This window comes from Peromyscus californicus, unplaced genomic scaffold (genome assembly GCF_007827085.1).
Source record: "Peromyscus californicus insignis strain IS unplaced genomic scaffold, ASM782708v3 Scaffold_22__1_contigs__length_63687245, whole genome shotgun sequence".
Taxonomy (NCBI): Eukaryota; Metazoa; Chordata; class Mammalia; order Rodentia; family Cricetidae; genus Peromyscus; species Peromyscus californicus.
This window is the reverse complement of record NW_026294525.1, coordinates 3,395,269-3,421,286: the sequence shown is the minus strand read 5'-3', so window position 1 is coordinate 3,421,286 and position 26,018 is coordinate 3,395,269. Positions and strand designations below refer to the sequence as shown.

The 26,018-nt window shown below is 47.8% G+C and overlaps 2 long non-coding RNA genes across 2 annotated transcripts; both read right to left on the bottom strand.

Moving 5' to 3' along the window:
• Positions 1–379: 379 nt before the first annotated feature.
• Positions 380–4,044, bottom strand: LOC128118757 (uncharacterized). The gene is made up of 2 exons (XR_008221309.1): positions 3,941–4,044; positions 380–730 (listed from the first exon to the last, which is right to left on the bottom strand). It is a non-coding gene; the product is annotated as an uncharacterized LOC128118757 (long non-coding RNA).
• Positions 4,045–21,535: 17,491 nt separating this feature from the next.
• LOC128118754 (uncharacterized) lies at positions 21,536–25,729 on the bottom strand. Its single transcript, XR_008221308.1, has 3 exons — positions 25,527–25,729; positions 24,117–24,209; positions 21,536–23,847 (listed from the first exon to the last, which is right to left on the bottom strand). It is a non-coding gene; the product is annotated as an uncharacterized LOC128118754 (long non-coding RNA).
• Between the last annotated feature and the right edge of the window lie 289 nt (positions 25,730–26,018).

Here is a 26,018-nt window from a genome sequence, read left to right as displayed (position 1 = left end):
GTGGGGTCTCCTCTGACATCTGCCCTCCTTCCTCCCAGCCCTGCTGGAGGAATTTCTTCTGAAGAAATTTGGAAATAAAGGTATCTTGTTGTACTGGGCCCAGTCCTAGGCCTGCTCTCCACAGCCTTATGAGCTTCTTCCCACAGACCCCTGAAGTACTGCTCAGAGTGCTGGGAATGTTCAGAGCTCTGAACATGAACTCACTTAAGCCTTTCTGCTCGGCTCTCAAAATATCAGCTCCCCCAGAGAATCAGGCATGGAAGAGAACTTCCTTGGCTTAACAAAGTGTTCCTCCAGGAACTCAAAGGTGTCAGAAGACTTAATGCTGAGAAAACCATTAACTCCACCACCAAAGGAGTTGGACCTTAGCAAGCTTCACGTGGGTCCTGATATGCAGCTTTATTAACAATCAAAAGTAACCCAGATGCCCTTCAGACAATTAAGTAAAAAGGTGGTATGGCCAAACAATGGAATATTTAGTACTAAGAAGTAAAGAACTCTCAAACCATGAAAAGAAGTAAAAACTTTACATGCATATTGGTAAGTGAAAGAAGTCCATCTTAACTTCAGCTATACAGTATTCTGGGAAAGTCAAGACTGTAGAGGTAGTAAGGCCAATGGCTATCCGGGGCTAGGTGGGAGGGGGTGCTGCAGTTTGGATCCTGGGTGTTCTGCCAAAGCCTGTGTGTTGAGGGCATGGTCCTCAGCTTGGCGCTGTGGTAAGCAAGCCCTGGTGGAAAGGAGTTAGAGGTCTGTCAGTGTGGAATGAAAGAGGGGATACTGGGACTCTGGGCTCTTCCTGCCTGTCTCTTTGCTCCCGATGGATGTGAGGCAGACAAGCCTCCTCTGCTATGTGGTCCCCCCACACGGTGCTGTCAATGCAAAAACCACAGCTATCGTCTTACAGGGAATAAGGGATAGTTGATTCTGGAGCCATTTTTGAGTGACCATGGTTCAGGAACACAGGTTTAGTATACCTCAAATTCCAAATTTCAACGTGAAAGCAGTTTGATGAAGTTTTACAAAAATCATAAAAAGGAAGTCATAGATCAAGGCAAGTTTAAAATACATTGGTGGGGACATCAGAGAGGCGGGTACATTGAGATGGGAGGAGCTTTTCTATTGGCCTAAGATGCTGTCTGATAACAGTCATAGGCCTGTTAATAGATTCCATCCTGTTAGTCACAGGATGTTAGTTCTTATTCAGAGTTGTATAGACGGACGTTTTCCTGTGTCCTGCAGATGCTCGGTCACAAATAAACACACAGAGGCTTATATTAATTACAAACTGTTTTTGGTTTATGGCTCAGGCTTATTGCTAGCTAGCTCATTCATCTTAAATTAACCCATCTCTATTACTCTATGTATTGCTACATGGCCATGGCATTACCAGTCTGCTGGCATGTTGCTCATTGGGTGGCTGGATGGTGTCTCCTGACTCCGCCCTTCCTCTTCCTAGAATTCCCCTAGTCTGTCTGCCCTGCCTACACTTCCTTCCTGGCTACTGGCCAATCAGTGTTTTATTAAACAATTTGAGTGACAAATCTTTACAGTGTATAAGAGCATTATCCCACAGCAGAGGTGGGCAAGCAGTGGCTATTCCAGAGGGCTAGAAGTAGCCCACGATAAGATAATTGACCTCTGTACCTGTGACGTTCCAGTTTCTCCATAGTACCAAAGTTTTAATCTATCAGTCTGTCTCTACAGATATAGCTTCTTTTCTTGAGCTCCTGTTCACAATGCTGCCCCAGGACAGGCCTGAGAGCCACAGGTCAATCTGCTGAGGACCTGTGAGCCCAAGTGAACCTTTTTTCCTTCCTAAGTTGAGAATTCCTGTTATTTTGTTATACTGATAGAAAGCCCACCCAGGAGGGATGAGCAGGCAGAAGTTGGGGGCTTTTAGGGTGGTGAAAATTCACATATGCACATATTTTTGTACTCTCGAGGGACACCTAACCAAATGTGGACTGTGGGTGGTGATGGGTACCTGGAGGCTCCTCCGTGCAGCAAATGGACCACTGGGACATTGGGGAGAGGGGAGGAAGGCCCTGCTGGGGGCCCGTTGGAAATCTCTGCATCTTCCTCCCAGTTTTTTCTGTGAGACTAAAACTGCTCTAAAAGCATAAAGTCATTTTAAAAAGGAGAGCGCAGCTGGAGAGGTGGCTGGATGGCGATAGGCATTTGCTGGCAGGCCTGGCAGGCTGAGTCCTATCCCTGGGACCTCCATGGTGGAGGGAGAACACAGGTTCCCTCAGGTTGTCCTCTGCCCTCCATACGTGTGGCGTGGCACACACCCACTCCCTCCCCCACAAAATGAGTAAGTGTGATTAAAAAACGTATTCAGTGACAGCTAAACAATATTCAATTAAATATTAAACACTGTATATTTTATTTTTTATTTATTTACTTATTTATTTATTATTTATTTTTCGTTTTCCGAGGCAGGGTTTCTCTGTGTAGTTTTGGTGCCTGTCCTGGAGCTCGCCCTGTAGACCACGCTGGCCCCGAACTCACAGAGATCCGCCTGGCTCTGCCTCCTGAGTGCTGGGATTAAAGGCGTGCGCCACCACCACCTGGCAACTTGTGTAATTTAGAGACTGGGAAACCAAAGAGCATTCGATCCTCTGTCTGAGTGTATGTCTCCACCCTTCCTCCATGTGGACAAGCCCTCTGTCTGTGCTGAGCGGTCCTGCGTGTGGCCTGTGGTTCCCCTTCCCTACTTTAGATCTTACAGACAACACCCAGGAAGACCACAGTGGAGACAGCTCCTAGTTGGGAGCTAGCATCCCTGAGGCTGTGTCTAAGACTATTGACTGTCTGCCACACAGAACCAGGGGACAAACCCAAAGTGGAAGAGAGGCCGGACAAGAGACACAGCTCTCCCTGTCAGCTCTCCCATGGCACAGCGCGTCTGAAAGAAGCAGTTTGTCAGTTCTACATTCCAACACACACACTCATGAGCTTGTCTTGATTCCTCGTGCACTCACCGGTCATCCCCTCCACCCATTAGAGTCCTCCCTTGAATTCCTTTCTCACCCTTGTTACTGTAACAGCTTCCCCCACATTGTCCACCTGTGTGGGGAATTCCAGCTTGGAAACTATCCCCTAGGGCGTTGAGAGAACACTGTCCAGGGCGGGCATTCCAGTTGCACCCCCTGAGTGAGGAAGGAAGTCCTGCGTGGACACACAAGCCTTCCTTAAACCTTTGACCCATATCCAGCCCCACTGTTTGATCCTTTTTCTCTGAAGCAGAGCATGTTTCAAAGAACGTGGCTAGGAATGGATACAGGAACCCTCCTAAAGTTGCCAGCCCTCCATCTTGCAGTGGACTCTGGCCTCTCTCGGTATTTGCACAAGTGTGGGTTTTCTGGCCAAACAGCTCATTGTAAACAAAAGCCTAAATTCATCCCGAGAGTGGCATTCAACCTACTCCGTTCTATCTTTTTTGAACTCTGCTGAGTCCTGGACTCAGATTTGACATTGTGCAACTTCCTGACAGTGTCTGGCCGTTATCCTGGAGGGAAAAGGCTATTTAAGTCCCTGCTCACAACCATACCCATTAGCCACAACAGAAACAGGCCTTTCAGTGCCCAGGATGGTGCCCTGAACTTGCAATGCCCCTTGCGATCTGAGTTAAATTACAGTGCTTTCAAAGCTGCTCCCCAGCGAGCCTGCAGAATGTGGAGGCTTTGGGCTCCCACCCTCCTCTGTGGATCACAGCTGCGGCTCCAATCCACATGAATGAAAGCTGAGAGGACACCAAGGGTGTGTGCCTGGGCCTCAGACCTCGGTAGAGCCCAACACTGCAAAGCTGTGGGAGATCCAAGGGTATCTGAGGCCTGAGCTACACAGAAGCTAGCCAACTCCCCTCAGGATACAGTCATCATGCAGAGATGCAGCCCCTAGTGATCCCTCCAGGGCCCTCTGTCTTCACATTTACCTGTGAAGCTAGTAGACATGGTGTCCTCATTTCACAGATAAGAGCTCCTGTGAAGGAGAGCTTCTGTGAATTCCCCGGGATTCCAAAAGCAGAGAGAGACAAAAACTCACAGTTTCTGCTGGCTCCCAGCCCAGCCATGATGTCAGGGTATGAAGGGACAATAAAGTCCGTGGAAAACTCCTCAGCACCCTCCTAGCTGACCCCCTGACTGCTCTGACTCATGCTCTGTGCCGTGGGCCCCTTCCCTGGAGACCCTGCTCTCAGCCCCACAGGGCCCTGAAACTGTGTGTAGAGTTACTGGACTTTGCAAAGACTGGTCTACAGCATGCCAGGCAGGCTTTCCCCTGTCCAAGATGTCATTTGGCCACTCATCTCCTCTCTGATGTTATGTATGTGTGTGCCTTCTTCCATATCTTCCCACTGGAGGCCCGGGCTTCTTGGTGGAAAGAGCCCATCCCAGAGAAAGTCCAATGTACCAAGCGCACAGGGGACAAAGGGAGGTGGGCTCCTTGGACCCTGCCTTGGGGTCTCGCTGGGGAGGAAGCAGTCCCTAGGATTGCTCCTGTCTGACAGGTGGTCAGAGCTGAGGTGGGGACCCTCCCCACCGCGGCTCACTCACCACGCAGATGGAGAGCCTGTGTTTGAAATCGAGCAAATCTTCTACTTACCTACTGAAAAGAAAAGCTCCGTGACTTGAAGAGGCCCTCACAGTTCACCAGGGATCAGTGACCAAGACGGGTGACCAAAGCCACCACTCAAACCAGAGTAACTGCTGCCAGCGAAGCTGCAAAGGCACCTCACCTGCACCAAGAAAGGTCATTTGCAACTTGTGTAGTGCATTAAAAAGAGAGACTAGGAAATCAGGGGTCTTGCCTGCACGATACCAAAGGAGATAAAAATGGACCCCACGGTCCTCCTGGCACCCCACTTTATATCAGTAAGTGGTGGGGTGCAGTGTCTCTGAGTCTCATGAGAGCCACACTGCTTTGGACAGATGCTCAGCTGGCGTGAGAGAGACGCACAGCAAAGATGAAAGAGAATGCCACTTCCCACCAGGACATACTGTGCCAGCGAGCCTGTCTGCGTTGGTGGATGTGAGTAACGACAGAGAGCAGTTCCTGGAGCATGTTTCTCTACATCATCTTTGTTTCCAGCCCCTCTGGTCAGCAGAACACCGTATCCCGCCGTGCTCACCAGAGAGCAGATTCATTAAGTCGGAGCAACAATGCTATAGTTTGTTATTACTATTAAACAGCAACTGCTTGTCTTTCCACAAAGGTATGTTTGTGTGTGGAGGTGGTGCATGTACATGTTCCTGTGTGTGAGTCTTTGTGAGTGTGTATGTGTGTGTGTGTATGTGTGTGTGTGTGTCTCTGTGTGTCTGTGTGTGTGTCTCTGTGTGTATGTGTGTGTGTCTCTGTGTGTGTCTGTGTCTCTGTGTGTGTCTCTGTGTGTATGTGTATGTGTGTGTGTCTCTGTGTGTGTCTGTGTGTGTCTGTGTATGTGTGTGTGTGTGTGTGTGTGTGTGTGTGTGTGTGTATGTGTGTGTGTGTGTGTGCCAGAGGTCAATGTGGAGTGTCTTCCTCAGTCACTCTACACCTTATGTTTTGAGATAGAGTCTCTCACTGAACCTGGATTTTACCATTTGACTAGGATGGCTAGCCAGCGAGTGCTATTGGTGAAATTATTAAGGCCACTCCACGTAGTTAAAAGGAAGATTTATTTAGTGGGTAACTAAAAATGAAGGGATAGGTAGGTCGCGGGGTCTGGGGAGCTCTGATCGGTCATCCTCCACCGTCTAGGGTCCAGGAACAGAGAGAGCGCTTGCCCATCTCCAGGGTCCTCCCTTGGCCCCGCCTTGTAGGCGTGACAGTTGCTGAAGCCTCAATGGGGGTTGGAACTTCCAGATCAAAGCTGGAATGGCTACCCACTACATCCGTGGTCTCCCTTCTCCATGCCCCGCGTCCAGCACTGGGGTCGCGCACACACACCGCCACGCCGGCTTTCACATGGGAGCTGGGGATTTGAACCCAGGCCCTCAAGTTTGCGCAGCAAGTGGTTTCCTGACTGAACCTCCTCCCGGGCCCCTAAAGAATAATGTTTGAAAAGACTTTTCGAAGTAAAATGTCCTGCCAGGAGAGGCTCTGTCCTAGAGACTACCTTCCAGCGAGTGGGAGGGTCACCAGCGTCCCAGGCTTTGACGCCAGCTCTTCTTGGGCTCTCCTAGCCAAGAAGGTCCTTGCGGTCCACTGGGCTGTCCCTCTCTCAGGACACCCTGAAAGGCATTCCCACCCAAACACACGCCTGGGAGGTGTTGGGGAAAGACCTACAAGCACAAAATGCTCAAGCTCTCATAAAGTCTGGAGAGATTTTTCAATAACACCAATCCAATTTGGTTAAATTATAGTACCTTCATATGATGGGATACCATGCAGTATTAAACCTTGTCTTGCAAAAATACTTAGTTGCATGGATCCTTTTGGTATGTATTAATTACAAATGTATTGACATGGATTATACACTGTAATCACAATTTTGAAGAAAGTATATAGCAAAGGAGGAACCCGATAATGACAGTGAAGTCATCTTAGGTAATTTTCTTCATACACTTTTGTGCACATTGTGGGGGCCCCATGTTGGGCACCATCTGTGAGAACTTTTTCCAGGATTCCTATAAGGAGGAGAGAGGGATAAGAAAATATTAGATAGGAAGATAGCGAATAGGAGAAAGACAGAAATACAGGATAGCTTCGGGAGGACCTGGGTCAATACCCTACAGCCCCTTCTGGCTCTTCAAAAGGGCTTTTTATAACAATGCCAAGGGGCGGGACAAAAGATCTCCCCCTTGCTAGATCAAAGCACACCACACAGCCAAGTGCAGACCTTTCCAAACACCTGGTAACCATGCCTGTGGTCAAATCATCCCCTTATGCAGCCCTGCTGGGTAAAGCAAGCTCAGATTCTTGGACCCTGAGCAAGTTCTTACTAGGAAAACTCTGTGGGTCTCTGCAACACATTAAATTTTTTTCTGCAACAAATTCGAACCCTAGAAGAACAGGGATGGTGAGTGTATGATGGAAGAGGCAGAGACTATTGACGATTTGCTGGCCCAAGCTCACCAGCTTCCTTACGGTATGCGCTGCAGCCTCATAGGTGGTACAGGCAGGGCCTAGCCTAGCCTGCATGCCACCATACATGTACGTTGCTGAAGTTCCTCTTCTATCTGTGAATCATCCCAAGCAGGCCTTCCCCCAGATCACATGTGGGAAAACTTGAGTTCCAGAGTGCTTGCCCTTAGAGAGGGCAGGCTATCCCTAGAGCTCATGAGAGGCTGGTGGCCCACAGTTGGACAGTCTGGCCATAGCTGAAGAAGCTCCTGTTTCCACAGGAGAAAAGTAGCTCAAGCTGAACTCAAGGAGAAGAAAGGGGAGCCAGGCACTCCTGAATTTTCCTTCTTTGATTTACATATGATCAGCACAAAATAAACACAGAGTTCCTGTGTGACCAGTGGACTGTCACTCTTCCACACATCAACCCAACTCTGTTTTTTCTATCACCCTGGGAGTTTCTTTCTATGCTTTTCCCATCAAACCCTCCTAAGTTCTGTCCTCAGCTCAGGCCTCCACGTAGACGCCCCATGCAGTTCAGCCCCTGGTGCTGGGCTTCTCTGGTGTCCAGTGATGCTATTGCTTGTGTCTACCATCTGTCACTTTGTTACTAAATGGTGTCCTACTGTGTGAACACCACGCCATTGGTAACTCACTTCCTGATTACTGGACATTTTGGCTGTTTCCCATTTGGGATTGCGTCCAGTTTGGTCTGTGTTGCAAATTCCAGAACAAGTGTTCAAGCGAATACAGTTTTCTGTGCCCTTGGATAAGCGTGGAATTGTTAAATCATAGGAAAGATGTATGTTAGGTTTGAGGGCTTTTGGTTTGGGGAGCTAGGGGTCGAACCCGGGGCTTTGTGCATGCTAAGTATGTGCTCTACAGCCTTGGTCCTGAGAGAGTATGTTTGACTCAAGCAAAAGCTGCGAAGAGCTCTCCCTCCCAAGCAGCTGCTCCACACGACGCTCTCATCAACGTGACCATCGTCCTAATGGTGTCCACTGAGGCTTTAACTGGTACCTCTGTGTTGACGCATGGTGCCAAGCACCCTTCATCCTCTTGGCTTCTGTATGATGTCCACGGCTTGTTTGTCTCGCGGCGTGATTGTTGGTTTGGAGTTGTTCAGCCTGGATCCTAGCTTTGCAGTTACGCATGCGGCAAAGCTCCCCTCTCAGTCTTGACTGTTAATTGTCTTAATCTCTTAATCTTTTGAGGAACAGAGATTTTTCAATTTCACGAAATTCAAATTCTGTTTATCGCCCCCACCCCCTGCCACCCGATGCGCTGTGTTGCCTTGGCTGAGCTCAAATTATTGGGCTCAATTTATCCTCCACCTCAGCCTCCTGATTAGCCAAGTCTGTAAGTGTGCATGCCCATACTTAAATGTGCTTTGTTTTTATAGTTAGTGTATTTATGTCTTGTACAATAATTTTTTGCTTACCCCAGGGTCACTTGAATTTTTTTCCTATATTTTCTTCCAGAAACAGGATATTCAGGGCTACAGTCCATTTAAATTGTGTAGAGGCAGAAAAAGAAGTCAGATTCCTTTTAATTTACCTACACATATTTATTTGAATCAGAATATCTGTTTTTATATTACGTATATATGTGTAGGTACATGAGTGCAGGTTTCCTCAGAGTACAGAGGGGTGTTGAGCCCCTGACACAGGAGCTGGAAACCCCTACAAAAGCAGTGTGCACTCTTAACTGTTGCCATCATCTCTCAAGCCCCTCAAAACATGTATTCTAAAAGACTGCTGGGGTTGGAGATATAGCTCAGGAGTTACAAATGCTTGTTCTTGCAGAGGACCAAGGTTAAGTTTTCAATACCCACATGGCAGCTCACAATCGTTCATAACTCCAGTTCCAGGGGATCTGAAATGCTTTCCTGAACATTGGGCACCAGGTATATGCACATGGTTCGCAGACATTTATACAAACAGTTCATCCACATAAAATAAATCTTAAAAAAAAAAAAAATCCATAAAAGGCTTTGCTTTCTCCAGTCAGTGGACTTGGCAGGTTAGTTACAAGCCAGGTGGGCACACATGAGCAGATCTGCTTCCAGACTGTGCACCTGCTTCAGATCTGTGTCTCCATCTTCCTCCGAGGAGCCTGATCCCTGTAGCTCTGGAGTCAGCTGTAAAGTCTGATCGCGCATTTCTCCAACTACGCTTTTCTTCAAGACTGTTTTGAATATTCTAGATCCTTTTAAAATCTTGGCATTTAGAATGATATTATCAGTTTCTGTTCCTAAGAACCTGCTGGGGTTTTTATAAAGATTGAATTGCATCTGTGCTCACTTGTAGAAATTGACACCATAACAACACTGAGTCTCTTGGTCTGTGAACAGAAACCAATGCTCTTATTTGAGACTTCTTTCATTTTTATCAGAAACGTTTTCTGTTTTTTCAGTGTTGAGGTATTACATATGTTTTATTAATTTATTCTCAGGTATGAATGTTCTTGATGGGGTTAGATAATGGTGTTTGTCTTTAATTTTTATTTTCATTGCTAACACATGGAAATGTGACTAGTATCAGTCTTCACCTTGAACCTCTGGCATTGTTAACTCATTTATTCTAGAATGTTTTTGTATATCCCACATGGTTTTTACCAGTATGCCATCAGTGAAAAATGACAATTTTACTTTGTTTCAGATCTTTCTGCATTTTTTTCATTGACACTGAACCATCTAGACCCTCTGTGCTAAGGAGTACTGTGAGAACAACGTTGTCAGGGGAAAGTCGTTGTCCCTGCCCCGGAGATTAGGACAGCCATTGTAGATCTTTTGGAGGTTAGTGTTGAGGAAGTTCTGTGTTGTTTGTCAAACATCTGTTATCACAAAGTTCATAAAGTGCTTGCTGGATGGTGGGCACCTTTACTCTTAGCACTCAGGAGGGAGAGGCAGGCGGGTCTCTGTGAGTTCCAGGCCAGTGTGGTCTACATATTAAGACCCTATTTTAAAAAAACCTTTTCCATGTCTACAAGATCCTATCACCTTGTTCTTTTCTTCTGTTGCTGTAGCTGCTTATTCCAGTTAGAGATGTATTATTCTAGTCCTCTAGGAGTCAAGCTCAACATGGGAAACTGTACATCACATTTTATTTTTTTTGTTTTGTGTCTTATTTTTTCAAGATAGAGTTTCTCTGTGTATCCCTGGCTGTCCTGGGACTCCTCTGTAGACCAGGCTGTCCTAGAACTCAGAGATCAGTCTGCTTCTGCCTGCTGAGTGCTGGGATTAAAGTTGTGAGCCACTACCACCAGGCGTAACCTTAAGTTCTTGTTAGAAACAAACTTTCTAAGAGAAGAGGCTAGATCACCTTCAAAAGGATACTGTCATTACTATTCATTGGCAACTGCACATTCATTCAAATATCAGTGTAGCAAGCAGTGGTAAGGGAGGGTGAGAAAAGTCTATGTTCATGTCACTTTCGGGTCAGGAATGTGAGGGATCCTTGGTCCAGCAAGTTTTCCGGGATGCACTTAGTGTCAAGGTGAGTCGCACCAGAGATAGTGATATGCGTGGTTGACAAGGATAACCCCCTGTACCTAGAACAGTGCTCAGAAAATTGTTGTTTTTTTTCCCCACAATAAATACTTGTTAATAAGTAAACAAATGAATGGCAGGAAGAGGGTATGAGTGAATGATGGGATATGTGGATGAGTTTGTAACTAAATGAATGAAACATGATGTGGATGAAATGCTAATTATCCAGTTGGTGCACAGGTATATAAAAGAGTAGATTCCCAACCCCATATGTGTGCTGCTGAGGCACAGCAGAAAAGTTGCTATTGTGGGTAATGCAGAAGGAGAAGAGCAGACAGTCAGAGGCTCTGGCCACCTCCTTGGTTTAGCAATGCACACATTTCTATTATTTTTGTTAATCCGTTTGTTTCTCTGTGAAAAGAAAAGGTCAAACGTGCTTATATTCATCCATAGCAAGAAAACAGGGCCACTTCCTCCTCTCACTTAGAAAGAGCAAAGAGGAGTTGGCTCACCCTCCATTGCCCCTAGGGAGCCACTAACAAAATATTTGCTTCCCAGCTTCATGACCTTGGCTCCATGAGGCCAGAGGTCTTGGGTCCATGGGGAGGAATGCTTCCACCAGGGAACAATGACAACAATGATTTCATTGAGCTGGAAGCTACGATGTCATCTGGCCACTCAGGGGTCCTCATGCATCTGAGTCAACAGGCAAAGAATGGGTGAACTGTGCCGGCTGCAGGATGGTGCACACGGTGCCAGGGAAAGCTGGGATGCTTCTCCGGCATGGCCAGGAAGAGTGTGCCTAGATGCAGCAGCTCGCTGCAGGTAGCTCTTGCTGCTACCATGTCTTGAGTTAAAGATCACTGAAAAACTGGACTTCAATTCAGATGCTGTGGCCAATGGCCCAGACCCTTTAGAAAGTCAACAGGCAGCCAAAAGACGTGCCTGGTGAAGGCCCAGGAAGCAACAGAGTGGACAGTGGGAGAACTGAGAATGTGTTCTACTTATACCAAGAATAGGGTGTTATCTCAGCAAACCTATCATAAGAGAAAAATATCAGAAGTCAAAAATGCACTTATCCAATGGTTGGGTACTTGCCTCTAGTATGCCTGAGGCCCTGTATTTGATATCAGCATCAAAATAAGTAATTAATAGTGAGTAATTCTCAAAGCTGAGGAGGAAGGTCCACGTCTGCTGTGGAATAATCCTTCTGTACACTGTGAAAATGTATTGCTCTCATTGTTAATAAAAAGCTGATTGGCTGATAGCTAGGCAGGATTTTCAGGGCAGAGAGAATGCTGGGAAGAAGAAGGGTGGGGTCTGAGTAGTCTCCAGCCAGACTCGGAAGAAGCAACATAGGAAGTTCATAGATGAGGGAAACAAGCCTCAGGGCAGCACATAGATGAATAGAAATAGGTCAGTTTAAGTTGTAAGAGCTGGCTGGAGACAAGCCTAAGCTATCAACTGAACATTTATAATTAATAATAAGTCTCTGTGTGGTTATTTGGGAACAACAGCTGGGGACACAGAGAGACTCTGCCTACATGTGTGTGTTATCATAGATCTTGAGAAGTTAAGGCAGGAGGATCATGAGTTTAAGGCTAGCCTGAGCTACTTAGTGAGACTGTGTGTGGAGATCAGGCTGTGCCCTGCTCTAAATTAGTTCTTCTGTATTGTTGTTGTTGTTGTTGTTTTTACTCTTTTAGGGGGACCTGCCACCCAGCTCCCAAATAAATCACACACAGAGGCTTATTCTTAATTTTAAATGCTCAGCTTTAGCTTGGATTATTTCTAGCCAGCTTTTCTTAACTTAAGTTATTCCATCTAACTTTTGCCTCTCGGCTTTTCTCCATTCTCTTACTTCTGTAAATTTTACTCATACTCAGTGGCTTGCTGGTTGTGTGGCTGGGTGGCTGGCCCCTGGAGTCCTCCTCCTTATCTGGCTCCTCTTCAATCTCTCCTCTCAGATTTCTCCCCCTATATATTCTCTCTGCCTGCCAGCCCCACCTATCCTTTCTCCTGCCTCACTATTGGCCATTCAGCGCTCTATTAGACCATCATGTGTTTTACACAGGCACAGTAACACAGAGTTAAACAAATGCAACATAAACAAAAGTAACACACCTTAAAATAATATTCTACTATATATCTGTATAGTGAAAAACAGAGTTTCAGGCTGTTTGCTCTAGGGGATTGACTCCATTTTATGTAGCAGATTTTGGCTCCATTTTGAGTACAAATGCAGAGGCACAATGACTCTGCATCGCACTGTGTACTCACCTGTCCCAGCACCAACCAGGAGGCACAGACTGATAAATACTATTCCTATAATAGAAAGAGCACCACCTTGTCAACTTGGCACACAATCGCATCACTGTTAAGCCACAAAGCAAAGCTCAGAGGATGGAGAGGTTTAGGGTAGGGGAAGAGGGGTGTGAGAAGTGTTGAGAGGAGTCAGGGCTCTGGTGGCCAGCTTCCACTTTGATATGTTAATAGGTACTCAGCCTTTTGTCTTGGGTTTCTTTGGGACCTAACAACTATCACTTCCACACCAATCAAAAGTTGACTGGTCACAAGTCAAGTCACCGTAAGTTGGGCACCATCGGTAGCTATAAATACTGGTTTGAACCCCAAGACCAGTTGTAGAACCGTATTGTTGGGAGGCTTCTTCCTGATTTTGGTCTGAACGTTTGCATCCGAGTTTACCCTTTTCTTCTTTCTTCATTGTCTAACCGGAGATGAATTAATAGCAAGCAACTGCACACGACAGTTCGCGAAACACGGGATGTCAAGGGGAAGAGCGACTCTCAGCTAAAGTCAGGTGTGCTCCCGGAAGGAACAGCTAACTGTGTGTTTGGTTATAAATGATGGTGCCATTGAGGGCAGAAGAGCGGCTTTGCTGGTGGTGTTGACTTGTCAAGGGCAGGCTGTGGGAGTTAGTTCATGTGTCATAGTCTAGGTTGGGTTTGGCTCCTCTCGTTGGTTAGACACTCTGTAGATATAACCAACGTTGTGAAGGCAACCACCTCAAATAAGGTTCATTATCACTGGGCTCCCATGAGGTAATTGGATCATCAACTGAAGGCATTCATGGGTAAATGGAGTGTTCCCAAGCAAGATGCCCTCCATCAACAGACAATCCAGTGGTCCAGTCTGTCCTTTCTGGTGGCCTGCCTGGTAGAACTGCCCACCCCCAAAAGCCACATAAGCTAATTCTTTGCACTGAATCATATCACATCTATGTCTACTGGCTCCTTTTCTCTGGTTAAATGTGGACTGGTATGATTTTGTTTCCAGAAATGTAGAGAAACCAAACCGACTAAAAGCTGAGGATTTTTTTTTTAGGAGAATGAAGGAGAAAGAAGGGCATCTGATCCCATATTACAGCTGCAAAGTCAGCTGTGAGCAGAAGAGGCCTCACAGTCAGCTGGCAGCGGAGGGGTTCAGTCATGGCTCAGCTGCCCTGTTCCCGAGTGTGAGGACACCAACGTGGAGTCCTACGGACCTGAACTTGAACTTCAGCTCCCAGGACTGAAAAAGGAGGCATGCCTGGATGGGAACATTATTGTAGATATCACAGAACCACAATCACAATTGTCTCTGGGAGCAAGAGCTCCTCAGATTGGAATCTCTGGACTCCAAAGGCCCATGAGAGTTAGCAGAAGACCTCCCCGCCCCGGCCCCCTCCCACACACACCTTAGCTCCGTTTATCACCTACAATTAGACCTTCATGTTCAGGAGAGTTTGCTACCACAGTCACAGTGTTTGCGTGACCTTACTCCCCACAGCCTCTAAGCTATGAGCCATCCTGAAGCTGCATCCAGAAAGAGATGTCTGAAACTAAGGGTATCTAGGCATGAATTCTGGATTTGAATGCAGAAACAGGATGCAGAAATTGGCATGTACGAGGCAGGCCTCTTTCTGGGGACTAGTTGTAGAGTTTTTTGTTTGTTGATTGGTTGGTTGGTTGGTTGGCCTTTCTTTCTTTCTTTCTTTCTTTCTTTCTTTCTTTCTTTCTTTCTTTCTCTCTCTCTCTCTCTCTCTCTCTCTCTTTCTTTCTTTCTTTTTTTGAGACAGGGTGACAGGGTCTCTATACATAGGCTCTGACTGTCCTGGAACAAGCCATGTAAACCAGGCTGGCCTCAAACTCACAGAGATCCACCTACCTCTACCTCCCAACTGCTGGGACTGAAGACATGTGCCACCACACTCGCCTGTCAGTTGTAGTTCTTGACTCAGTCTTATTGGAGCTATGAAGTTCCTCCAGTGCCTCCACCCACCAGGGCTGGAGGTTAAGAACTAACTTTGCTTATTTAAAGAAGCCTGAGTCACTCTGCTCCTACCCACAGACTCTCCACCCTCTGGTGTAGCCCTTAGCGTCCACTCTGGAATGCCAACGTTTCCAAGTGGTTTAGGATTTCAGTCATTGAGAAATTTCAAATTCTTTGTGTACCAGCTACCAGGTTACATCATAGGTAACTTTTTGGTGATCCATTTTTGTCTGAGGCCTCACCAAGTTAATGGAGACACCTTTGGCTGGGGGAGGTGCCTGTCTTAGGAATGCTGGCTTATCTCCTAACAGGCTTGGCTGCAAGATAAGAAAGCCAAAAACCCTGAAGAATTAAACAACCTGCCATGGACAGAGGGCAGACAAAGGGCAGGTCCTGGACCTGAGACCTGAGAACGGCTTTTGGATTCCAGAGATTACATGCTTTGGACCCAGGAGATAAAAGTACAAACTTCTCATTGTAGAAATTCAAGTCTGATGAAATGGGAGGGAAGCATACCTCATCTGGTTCTCTCTCTCTCTCTCTCTCTCTCTCTCTCTCTCTCTCTCTGAGAAGCTCCAGTGTTCTGGAGGCTTTAATACCTCCAGGCTTTGGGACAGGAAGTTCTTGCAGATCACACTTAGATGTGCTAAATTCCAAGCATTTTGTGAAGTTTGACTGACCCTACTCTGGAAGGCTGGCTGGGTTACCTTCTCTCTCTTTGTAAGTACAGTGTTGGAAGTCCCATGATGTTTCTGATCCACCTCAGATAAGAGTGGTTTGGGTCTGGGTGGGGATGGGAGGACTTCGGAATTCATGAGGCATGCTTTCCCTGTGTGAGTGTGGCTGGCTGTGGTGCAGACGTGTGTCTGTGACAGGGTTCTATGCACAGCACCCTCCTTTACCAGGGAGCAATGGAGTCTGAGCACCACCGTCACATAGCTCTGCAGATCTGGGAACCTAGGGTCAGGACAACTGCAATAGCACTCTGCCTGCTGGTCCTTTTCACAGCACAGAGCAGTAGATTCCCAAGCATGGCAGTATGTCACAAAGCACGATGTCACATAGCACTATGGATTTGAATTCTCAACCCAGCTTCTCTCCAAAGTTACAGTGACTTCTCATGGCATTGGCCCCTCTCTGTCAAACAGGGAGCTGTGTTCATGACAGAAGCTAGAGACTGTATCCTAAGGGGCTGCTGGTGAACCCTTAGTCAGCTGTGGTGAGCATGTGCCTCTAATCCCAGGACTCAGAAGGCAGAGGCAGGAGGATCTCTGAATCCAAGGCCAGCCTGGTCTACAGAGCTAGTTCCAGGACAGCCAGGGCTACACAGAGAAATCCTATCTCAAAAAGAAAGAAAGGCCAGGCGGTGGTAGCGCACGCCTTTAATCCCAGTACTCAGGAGGCAGAGCCAGGCAGATCTCTGTGAGTTCGAGGCCAGCCTGGGCTACCAAGTGAGTTCCAGGAAAGGCGCAAAGCTACACAGAGAAACCCTGTCTTGAAAAACCAAAAAAAAAAAAAAAAAGAAAGAAAGAAAGAAAGGAAGGAAGGGAAGGAGGGAGGGAGGGAGGAAAAGAGGAAGGAAGGAAGGGAGGGAGGGAAGATCCAGATTACTACTGGCTTTAGTTGTTCCCACCTCTGAGTCCACCAGAGCTCCAAACCCATGGTCATTGGTTAACCTATGTGGCTCACAAAACAAAACTAATAGACGTGAAAGTGAGAGATTTGTGGTAAGGGGTACGGACAGGGTTTGGTTGGGAGGTGGGGGCTGAGAGTGGTCAATATGCATGGTGTACATATACAAAAGAGAAAAATAATAAAATTTTAAAAATTCAGATTGCCAACTTAATTTTTTTTTTTTTTTAAAGGCAGCCTAGGCCCTGCTTCCTGCTCTGCTTCCTGAGCGGCTGGCCCTGTTAGCTTCTCCTGGGTTCACATTTTAGCCCAGGCCTGGAGATGTTTCTGAGCTAACAGAGCTAGCTTTCATGCCCTGGCTCTAGACTGGCCTGGAGTTGGCCCTTGGTCTGGCTAAAGAAGATGCCCCTGTGACATGGGACGTGGAAAGGAGCAGCTAGGGAGAGCCTGCGCCCCCTCCACAAAGACCTCAGCCTGAACAAGCTGGGTGCTCTGACTACCACCTGCTGCTAAGCCTGGGAAGGTGTGCAGGGTTCTGGACCCACGTGAGCCAGGAGGGCCAGCCCTGAGGAGTCCCCTCCACTCATCCCCTCCTTGGATTTGGAGAGGCACAGGCAGGGGTAGTCTGTGGAGTGAGACCTGTGTCCCCTGGGTGTTGGGTCTACAGGCGGCACCTCCAGCCAGACCTCAACTCTGTCTGAACAAAAGCCAACTCCACTGGCTGCCTAAGCACCAGCTCGGTCTAGAGGGTGACGTAGAGCTGTTTAGACCCTACGGGATCTTATTAATGCCCAGTCAGGTCATGCAGGATATGTCAGTGATTAGATTTGCAAGAATTGTGCTCTGGGGATTTTGAAAAGAAGAAATTCAAACCAAATTTAGAGAGCTTCTTGATGAACGGTGAAGAAGCAGTCTGTACCCTCGGTTCTTCCTCCACCCTCCCTCCTGGTGCATTCCTGAGAGCAGATGACTCTGCATCACTCCCTCAGATCCTAATGCCTCAGGGGCTGGCTTTGCAAACTTCAGACTTCAACAGAAGAGCAAAGTCTTCAGGTTTGGGGTTTACCACAAGCCAGCAGCAGTGACGTGGATGAGGCCCTCGGCTACCATGACACCTTGGTGGGTGGATGAGTGTGGAGTATCTCTCCTCCTCCGGCCACCTGGCTGCCGTTCTCTGTCGCTGGCCAGTCTGGCCAGGACTGCTTAGAGAAAGTAATGAAGAAGGAGCCCTCAGGTGAGGTGTGGCCTGAAGTGAGTTTTCATTCTTCTCGGAGCTGCATTATTGATGAGCACACTATAAAATTTTAAACATAATAAATAATGTATTTAGAGCAGTGCCGATGTGTGCATATTTACCAGTTTGAGCGATTTAAATGGTGGACAATGTGAAAATGCTTCTTTTAAATGAATGCTATGTTTAGGTACAGAGAACAAATTCTCACTTTCAAACATTTCTTTTTGCATTGCTATTGTGTTGATTAGTGTCCTTGCTGGGGGGCGGGATATGAAATCATGTTTATTTAATACCTGTATCAGAGTTGTTGCTAGTGTGTGCATGTGCTTACATCTGTGCACATACATACTGGGAGAGAAGGGGGGCTAGGAAAGCCACCCCACAGCTGCACATTCTTAGTCAGGTGGAAAACAGCCCACACCTGTGCCCTAATGGGCTCTGTTACTCAGAAGGGAGAAAGCCAGAGGGGATCCCATGCTCTTGGCTAGAGGATTCATCAATGCCTGACCTGGGGTGACCTCAATCTTTCCCTACGCAGAAGGGGGAACCCACTGGTTCCTGCCTACCTCTGAAGCAGAGGTTCCAGTGTAGATGGGGTGCCCCAGGAACTTCCCTCTACAAGGTGTCCTAATGAACAGCCCTGTCATCTAGGCATAGAGGAGCTCTCGGTAGCAAGAAAGTACTCAAGCCCCAGCTACAGAGTTCAAAGTGCTGCAAGTCATGTGTTGAACTGATGCCTCTGCAGCCGTCTGTCAGAGACTCTGCTACCCATTCCTCAGCTGAGGAGAGGCCATCAACCTGTAACCCATGGGATTGCCAGTCGCCTAAATGAAACAGGTACAGACAGGATCATGGAACCTGCAGCCTAATCACTAACAGCCACTAATCTCAGTGGCTGCCATGGTCATGGTCTCCTGTTCCCAATGCCGTTGGTCACCTAGGAGAAGGCCTCGGCCCTTGGAGAATCAAGTCACCTTCAGTGTGGTGGGAAAGGACACACCTTAGTTTGATTTGACTGCTTGAAAACACCGGCAGTGAGGCATGGCTGATTACAAATGCTGGCCGCTTGGTTAATGGTTGCAAGCCACTGCCCTTAGCAAGGAAGGCGTGCCCGAGCAGAACCATAGGGGTATCTATCACCTAGGCCACCGATGGAGAACTATGACCATGCGGATCCTGCACAGGGCTCAAGGTCAAGGCACCAACGGACCTGAAATTCTTGTGGCTTGGGCCTGTCCCTCCGTTGGTAGAGTGCTTGCTTTCCTGACACACACAAAACCCTGGGCTCCATGCGCAACACAATGTACCAGGTAGAGCAGAGTCCCACGCCTGCAATCCCAGAACTCAGTGGGTGGAAGAAGGGGGATCCTCAGCTACATACTAAGCCAGCCTGGACTAAATGAGAACTTGTCTCCAAATAGATAAATAATGAAAACTAGAATGCTGGATTTCTCGGTGTTGCTGTGGGGTGTGTTTGGGGGTACATGTTTCTGGGAAAGAGGTTTGGAACGTGTCTGGTTTGTGGAATTCTTCATCCTGGAAAGTTAAGGACCACAGTGGAGGAAGATCTTACATTTAATACAATAGGGGACATTTTGAAGACAAAGGAGACTTACATTTTGAAAACGGAGAAAGCTTGCCATAGGGGAGGGTCTCATCATTCTTCCCTAGGGAAGAAGACGTGAACAGTATTTCTTTTAAAATCTGCCTCACGTTATAACCAACTTTTAGGAGAAAACACTCGCAATTTAATGAATTTTAAATAGAAAGGCTTAGCACTTAACCTCGTCCTCATGGGGCATTCCAAGTTCCAGGAACGTTCTGTTTCTTTCTGTCTATTGAGAATCTTCATTTCCTCCGTACCCAGTTTTCAGACTCCCACACATCCCTGTGAAAACTCTTTCGCTGCATTTGGTGCAATGCGTCTGTTGATGACCAATCGAGTCAATCTTAGTCTCCTTGGTATTTGGAATGCATAGTGTTCCACAACGCACAGCCTGGAGGCCCTGAGACATTCACCTCTCCTTGGTGGACATGATTCCTTAGGTATTAGGAGAAGCACTGCTGTCCGCTCAGGGAGATATGTCTGCGTGACAGGTGCAGGGGCCTTACAAAGCTCACAGAGGATAATCAAGCAGTTACCACGTTCCTTCATGAATATAACTGGTTTTCTATCTTTTTTCCAGGAATCAAAAGACTCTAAAGTCTCACAGACTCCTAATCCTTCTGTCTATTGTGAGATTAAAATTCCAGGCTCCTTATAGTATATATAGTACAGTATATAGGCTCTCAATAGCAGCTAATCCTGTCTATTGTAAGATTAAAATTCCAGGCTCCTTATAGTATAGTATATAGGCTCTCCATAGGCTGGCCTGGTGCTCAGAACCAGTCACAGACTCTGCTCTGGGCTTCTCACTGACAGTGGCCCAGATGCACCCCGCACCCCAGGGGGAAACAGCCAGCCTAATACCACAGGGTGTCTGCCATAGGAGTATCCTACCTCCTAGGGGTCCTGGATCTTATGCTCCAGAGCCAGCTCAGGGCTTCCCTGTTCACCTTTCTGCAAGTGCAGTCACAGTCAGCTCAAGCTCTGGTCACCCATACTAGATTCCAGGGCCAGCCCCTGGTGGAACCTGTTGGTCTGCTTACCACCTGGCCCTGGGAAGCCAGGCTTGTTTGTGATTTCAGTAGTAAGTTACACAATAGACCCGGGCTGGCTGTTTGGCATGCCAGATACACCCATCTGGATTCATGCAGGGATCTTCACCCTGATAGCATGGCTTCAAGAAGTATTTGTAGATCTGTTTCTCTAAAATTAGGATGCATAGGGTTGATCCAAAGCATGACATGGTGGGGCACATGCCCGGAGACTGATAGGCATCTGAGTCCCGGGGCTCCCTCTGCCTGTCTGTCAACAGAGGTAGCCCTGCTTGGGTTTCCACCTGCTGCAGTGACCACCAGGCCTTCCTCTTTTCTGGAACACCCATTGTTTGCCAGATTGCTGGCTAGCTTCCATTTGTGCTGACCCCAAAGCCCCAAAGTAGATGTTGTAGATACCCTGCCTGCACTCTGTGGTGCAGTGACCCCAGAACCCAGCAAATGTGCTTCATCATGGCTCTGCCACTGCTTGTCCCGGGCACATGGGGCAAACACCTACCTTTAGCTCTCCTGCCCCATAAGTAAATAATCAGTCTTCCCCTCTAAGCAGTGATTAAGAAAAGCAAGCAAGATCCAAACCCATCTCAAGAATCTACAAAGGACCTGGCCAAGTGGCTGTGGCTGGTGCTCTGGGCTGGGTGCTGGTACCAGTGCCAAGGAAGCCATCCTGCCGTCAATGATTGCACTCGGCTAACCACACCACCTGTTACATCATAGCCACAATCTCAAAGACTATGAATCACAGAACCGGGGCTTAGAGCAGCTCAGAAGCAGCCTCCTGACATAGGCATGTGGCTCAAGACAGGACCTACGTCAGCAGAGCAGGATGGGCATGGGGTCTGCCTTCCTGCTAGCACCCAGAAGCTGCCATGGCAGAAGCCAGGCTGGGAGGCCCCAGGGTGCCTCATGGGCCTGGCTCACACTTTCCACGGGAAGAAATAAGAACACCTCCAGAGCCACCCCAGGTACCACAAACCTCTGGTCACCACGGTCCCAAGTGCCAGCTCCTCAAATTTCTGTTAAATCTTTTAATGATTTTAGTGGGGTTTTTGTTGTTGTTTTTCAACTTTAAAGTAAAACTCAGGTGTGTGTTCAGAAGTCATTTTCTCTTTCAAAAAGGTCAGGATGCTACAAGTATATATATATAATTTTTTTTTTTCGAGACAGGGTTTCTCTGTGTAGCTTTGCACCTTTTCCTGAAACTCACTTGGTAGCCCAAGCTGGCCTCGAACTCACAGAGATCCGCCTGGCTCTGCCTCCCGAGTGCTGGGATTAAAGGTGTGCACCACCACCGCCTGGCTCGATATATTTTTTTTGTTTGGGGGTCAGCCTATGAGGTGTGTTGTACTTTCCACTCACTGGCCATGTGGTTCTGAGCCATATGACTTAATCTTTCTGGGTTTCTTTATTGCTCCTATGAAAAGTGGAGTGAAGTAGAGCCTATCTAGAGAGTTGTTGGGGAAATTATGTTCACTAGTACATGTAATAATCCTTAATACCACAGAAAGTGCATACTATAGAAGCCTTCTTCAAACATTACTTGGTCAGTTCCTTCCCCTTCCTTCCCTTGTGGGGAGGAGTCATGCATACAGACACACTGGACTTGACCAGCATGGGTTAGTCAGAGACTCATGTAAGTAGGATCTGGTTTTTATCTTGGTAATGGTGGCAAGTGTAAAGATGGGCACTAGGGCGAAAGCTCCCTGCTGTCACCTGAAATTCCTCTGGATCTCAAATGGCCAATGTCCCATGAGTCACTGAGAGTACAGAGAACACCTCCATGCTTCCTTCGGCTTTATGTAGAAGAGATCCTGATTTTATAGGGCTGTATCCCCAATTCCTTAAGGGTTCAAGTGGATGGAAGCGGAAGTGAGCCTCGGCGCCCGCCAGCCATCTGCCTCCTTCCGGCTTTGAGGTCTCAGGATGAGCAACACTGTTGGAATCCTGAGTGATGTTACTAGAGATCATAACTCTCAGCACCAGTTCGCCTCATTGCCTCCCAGTCCTCATCCACACAGCTTCATCTGCCTGGGGGTGAAGATGCTTGCCTGTGGCTCAGCTCTACGCACACATAGCCATTTCAGTGACTATCTCCGAGAATGGGAAAGGAAAGGCATCAGTTAAAGCTCCATAATTATTGTCCCCATTACCCATATTGCTTAAAGTCGATGAAATCGCCCATCCACATGGCCTTCTGTAGACAAGATAGCTGTGCTGGGAAGGCACAATGAAGGAGATCACTGGCCTTATGTCAGAACACCAAGATTGCTGTTCCCTGGGGCCAACACAGGGTAGACGTCATAATGGAAGATGCCTGGGTAGACTGACTTTATAGTCAGTGCAGAGATGGCATTTGTTTCCATAGGTCTTGAGTACCCCAGTTCCTCCTAGAGAATCTCTGTCACTCACCTGGCTGCCAAGCCTCCTGATGTAGACGTGGTCTTCTCAGGATCCCCTAAATTATTCATTCATCCAACAGATGTTAGTTGAGTTACTCAGTGCCAAGCGCTGTGATGAGTCACATCGAAGCCTTCCCCCGGAGCGTGGTATCACCGAGGGGAGACAATCAGGTTAATGATGGTTACGTAAGCTGCATGAAACAGACACTGTAGTAAACGTTCAGACATTGCTGGAGGCTGGGCCATAGTTCCCTCGGGTTGAAAGCTTCTGGAGGAGCCAGCATTGGAGAAAGCCTTCAAGGGTCCTCAGCAGAAGAGACACATGACGATGATCCTAATGGTTAGCTAACCTCTAGCTTCCTGCTGAGCTAGACGATACTTGACACTGTTCAAACCCTAGTATGAAGTTGAAAGATGCATGCAGTGAGAGGCCTCACTCCCAAGGACCGCCCCCCCCCAATCTGTGCAACTCCCCCACCTCTTCATCATTGACTCTTGCTCCTCAGTCTGCTTGTCCTTCTATTTCTTCACATAATCGCAAGCAGATGATAATGTATGTTACTACCCCTCCCTTTCTATGTAGTGCTGTGTTCATTTTTTCCCACTGAGTTCCAGAGCTCTTCCCCCGGCAGCTTCTTTATTCGCTGACAGCTTCGTATTCTTCAAGCAGACCTGGAGAGGTTGCGTCTGAGCTGTCCTCCATCTCCTGTGCTCACAAGCTATGCCACTGTGAGCGGCCCTGTGTCCTTGCCGTTCTGCAGGCATACTGACTGATGCACATGTCTGTCTCATTAAATTAAACTGGGGCTGCTGGGCCGACTGTAGTGCACCATACAGCCTTTCCTCCTGAGGAGGTGCGCCGCCTCGTTCATCGGCCAGCAGCCGTGAGAGCTCAGCTGACTGTGGGCTGCTGGAGGAGACTCTGTCACCACTTACTCTGGATTTCCTGCCGCAGAACTGATGGCTTGTGGCGATTTCGCGGTTCCTTTTCAATTCCAAGTACAGTTGCGTCTCCCCATTTCCAGGCCCTTGGAGCTGTTTCCGGGCTAGCCCTGTCCCTGTACCATGTATGAATGAGCTCTTGCTCTGGTTCTGATACCTGTGATTCTGATCTTCTGCTTTGAAGACAGAAAAACATATCAGGGCACAGCCCAAGAAATAAAGACCCTGGAGTGAGGGAGACCTCCCATCTTGAGGTCTACTTATCCCCCGCTTCAGATCAGCTCATCTCAAACCCAACTAGACGGTCACAGTCCTCAGAGGTGCCTGGTAGACAAGCTGTGTACTGCAGCAGCCTGTCAGGCCCCAGTGTCTACTGCTGCCTCCATCCCTCCCTCTACACAACAGGACAGACACTCTTTCTGACCATAGCCAGATTGCCCACCTGATCTCGACGGGATATTCAAATTTGGCTTCTGGAACCTTCCATAGGAAAGTTCACCAGGTCTAGAATTAAGGAAATACCTTGGAGTTAGATCTGAAAAAGACAGGAAAAGAAGGAAGGAGAAAGCTATGGTAAAAGTCACCCACTCTTGCCTCCAGCACTGTTCTGGAAGCTTCTCAGATCACGCTTGCCAAACCCAAATCTGACTGCAGAACAGAAAACCAAACATTTTAGGAAAGGCCTTCCCAGGAGAAGAAAGTGAGGTGATGAACCCAGAACCACATCTCTGCAAACAGTAGGTGCTGGGTGATTATTTTCTAAGTGGATAAATGAATGGGCACAGAGGAAGCTGTGTGGGACGATGCTGGCTATGCAGTCTGAGGACTTTGGACATAGTACCCATGAGCCAAAGTCACCCTAGGGGGAAAACCAGCTGGATGGCTTCTTAAAGACTTCATTCACCCCCGGCCAAGACTACAGTGCTCCACAAGGCTTCCTGTCATCCTTGACACGCCAGGGTCAAAGGTGAGGAAGTATTTTGAAACTGTGAGAAATGTTGGCTCCGTCCCTGGCTTCCCAGCTTTGTCCAGAGGCTCCGTGATCCATGTCCTCTGCAGCACATGGGAGTTTTCTCCTGCCCAAGAAGCCAAGCAGCTGGGAGGTTCTGCCCTGCTTAGTTAACAGCAGTAGTGATGACCACAGATGTTGGGCAACCTTTCTAAGCACTCATCTGCTGTTAATGCCTCGGATCCTCCCCACAGCCTCTCTTTACACTGATCAGTTCAGAACACCAAGGAAGGTCCAGGTCCCCCAAGGCCACACAGTGAGTGTGCTGGGCACTAGGACTTAACATCAGAGCAGCATCACAGAGCTGGTTGCCATCCCCATCCTGCCCCCGCCCCCCCACCCCCTCACCCCCCCCACCCCTGCTGTCCCTACTCCCTTTGCCCAGCACACTGCCTTAGAACCACTCACTGCATATCCTCCCTTCCCTTCCCTCCCTCCCTCCATCACCCACTCCCCATCTACGTATGTTGATTTGGCACTAATGACTCTCACGTGTTGCTACTTACTGGTTGGGCAACAGTCCAAAGAAGGCACTAGCCAAAAGGGAAGGAAGAGACGGAGACACACTGTTTTGGCTGGCTGAGAAGGGTGAGGCCTTCTGTAGCGTGGAGGGCCCCCAGATGGTTTCGCCGTTGCCTTCACCGCGGCTGCTTCTCTGCCCTCATCCCAACACTGGTCTTCCCTCCTTTCTCCTGCCACCCTGGCACTACCTGAGAAAGCCTCTTTCCTCTGAGTGACCCTTTCCCCCCAACTTCACCTTAGCCCCGAAGAAGACTGCATCCTTTCCAGAGCACAAACTTGATTGGTGGAGGAAAAGCGATTGGGTTTTCTGTGACAAATTACCTGGGCTGGAATGACATAAGACCTTGATTGCGCTGATTAGTAGAATTATAGCCAGACACACCCCATCATCCACAGCTTAGTTGTCCACACACTTCGTGACAGGTGAAACCTGCTCCTGGGATAGCCTCTGCTGCAGATTTGCAAACTGTGAGCTTTCTTGATCTTGTTTTCACCAGCATAAAATCAAATGTCAGCACACAAGCCACTGCAAGGAGACCGTGGGAGTGCCTACATAATGGAGTCTCTGTGTTCCCATCTGGGGCAGAAGAAAGGAGAGCAGCTTTGATCAATAAATAATGTACACAGTAGTTGGGGCTTTCCAAAACAGCCAGTGTGCACAGCCCTAAGACTGAGCTGTGCGAAGCTCACACACTCTGCAGGTTTCACTGCATCGGATCATTCCAAGCTCCTACAGGGTTGCTGCCCGCAAAAGCAGAGTTAAAGGCTAAAAATTAGAATGAAAGAAATAAAATATTTCCTTCAAAGTTTGAA